The following is a 2,281-nucleotide window of genomic DNA, read 5'->3' as shown; positions in this document are numbered from 1 at the left end:
TACCTCTGCTATTGCAGGGTTTTCAGGATCATAAGCTTCTTCTTCAGAAGATGCCTCTCGAGTACTGTTGGATGCAGCTTGCATTCCATTCAGACTCTGAGAAATCATATTGACTTGCTGAGTCAATATTTTGTTCTGAGCCAATATGGCATTCAGAGTATCAACTTCAAGAACTCCCTTCTTCTGAGGCGTCCCATTACTCACAGGATTCTTCTCAGAAGTGTACATGAACTGGTTATTAGCAACCATGTCAATGAGTTCTTGAGCTTCTGCAGGCGTTTTCTTTAGGTGAATGGATCTACCTGCAGAAGTATCCAATGACATCTTAGATAACTCAGACAGACCATCATAGAATATATCCAGGATGGTCCATTCTGAAAGCATGTCAGAAGGACACTTTTTGGTCAACTGTTTGTATCTTTCCCAAGCTTCATAAAGGGATTCACCTTCTTTCTGTCTGAAGGTTTGAACATCCACTCTAAGCTTGCTCAGCTTTTGAGGAGGAAAGAACTTGGTTAAGAAAGCCGTGACTAGCTTATCCCAAGAGTTCAGGCTGTCTCTGGGTTGAGAGTCCAACCAGATTCTAGCTCTGTCTCTTACAGCAAATGGGAAAAGCATGAGCCTGTAGACTTCAGGATCTACTCCATTAGTCTTAACAGTATCACAGATCTGCAAGAATTCAGTTAAGAACTGAAAAGGATCTTCAGATGAAAGTCTATGAAACCTGCAGTTCTGCTGCATCAGAGAAACTAGCTGAGGTTTCAGCTCAAAATTGTTTGCTCCAATGGTAGGAATGGAGATCATTCTTCCATGTAAATTAGAATTAGGTGCAGTAAAGTCACCAAGCATTCTCCTTGCATTATTGTTGTTGGGTTCGGCTGCCATCTCCTTTACTTGTTCGAAATTTTCAATAAGGTTGTCTCTGGATTGTTGTAACTTAGCTTCTCCTAGTTTTCTCTTCAGAGTCCTTTCAGGTTCTGGATCAGCTTCAATAAGAATGCCTTTTTCTCTGTCCCTGCTCATAAGAAAGAGAAGAGAAAAAGAAAAGAAGAGGAATCCTCTATGTCACAGTAAAGAGGTTCCTTATTGTTAGTAGAAGATGAAAAGGAATAGGGGTGAAGAAAAATGAAGAATCCAAACACAAGGGTAAGGATAGGAGCAGTGATGTGAGATGAAGAGAAGTGTTAGTCGATGAATAAATAGAATAGGATGAGAGAGGGAGAGGATTTTCGAAAATAGTTTTTGAAAAAGAGTTAGTGATTTTCGAAAATAATTTTTGAAAAAGGTTAGTAGTTTTTCGAAAATTCAAATAAAAAATAAAATAATTAGTTAATTAAAAAGAAATTTTTGAAAAAGAGGGAAGATATTTTCGAAAATTAGAGAGAGAGAGAGAGTTAGTTAGGTAGTTTTGAAAAAGATAAGAAACAAACAAAAAGTTAGTTAGTTAGTTGTAACAAATTTTGAAAAGATAAGAAGTTAGGAAGATATTTTGAAAGCAAATTTTTGAAAAAGATAAGATAGGAAGATATTTTTGAAAAGATATGATTGAAATTAGTTTTGAAAAAGATTTGATTTATAAAATCACAATTAATGACTTGATTCACAAGAAATCACAAGATATGATTCTAGAACTTAAAGTTTGAATCTTTCTTAAAAAGTAAGTAACAAACTTGAAATTTTTGAATCAAAACATTAATTGGTGATGTTATTTTCGAAAATTTGATATAAAAATAAGAAAAATATTTTTGAAAAATGTTTTTAGAATTTTCGAAAATAACTAAGAAAATTGAAAAAGATTTGATTTTTGAAAAAGATAAGATTTATAAATTGAAAATTTGATTTGACTCATAAAAACAACTAGATTTTAAAAATTTTTGAAAAAGTTAAATCTAATTTTCGAATTTATGAGAGAGAAAAAGGGAAAGATATTTTTTTTTTAATTTTTAATGATGAGAGAGAAAAACAAGAAAAATGATGCAATGCATGAAATTTTTAGATTAAAACAATGAATGCATGCAAGAATGCTATGAATGTCAAGATGAACACCAAGAACACTTTGAAGATCATGATGAACATCAAGAATATATTTTTGAAAAATTTTTAATGCAAAGAAAACATGCAAGACACCAAACTTAGAATTCTTTAATGCTTAGACACTAAGAATTCAAGAATGCATATGAAAAACAAGAAAAGACACAAAACATGCAAATGCAAAGATCAAATAAGAAGACTTACCGAGAACAACTTGAAGATCATGAAGAACACTATGAATGCATGAATT

At 32.5% G+C, this 2,281-nt stretch overlaps 1 non-coding gene across 1 annotated transcript; it reads left to right on the top strand.

The window, feature by feature from the left end:
• The first annotated feature begins 378 nt into the window (after positions 1 to 378).
• Positions 379 to 486, top strand: LOC148580327 (small nucleolar RNA R71). Its single transcript, XR_015896713.1, has one exon. It is a non-coding gene; the product is annotated as a small nucleolar RNA R71 (small nucleolar RNA).
• The last annotated feature ends 1,795 nt before the right edge of the window (positions 487 to 2,281 follow it).

The sequence above is a fragment of the Arachis ipaensis genome, chromosome B10 (assembly GCF_059453495.1).
Source record: "Arachis ipaensis isolate K30076 ecotype BB chromosome B10, ASM5945349v1, whole genome shotgun sequence".
In the NCBI taxonomy this organism is placed as follows: Eukaryota; Viridiplantae; Streptophyta; class Magnoliopsida; order Fabales; family Fabaceae; genus Arachis; species Arachis ipaensis.
Note: the sequence above shows the minus strand (reverse complement) of the source record. Positions and strands in the feature narration are given on the sequence as shown.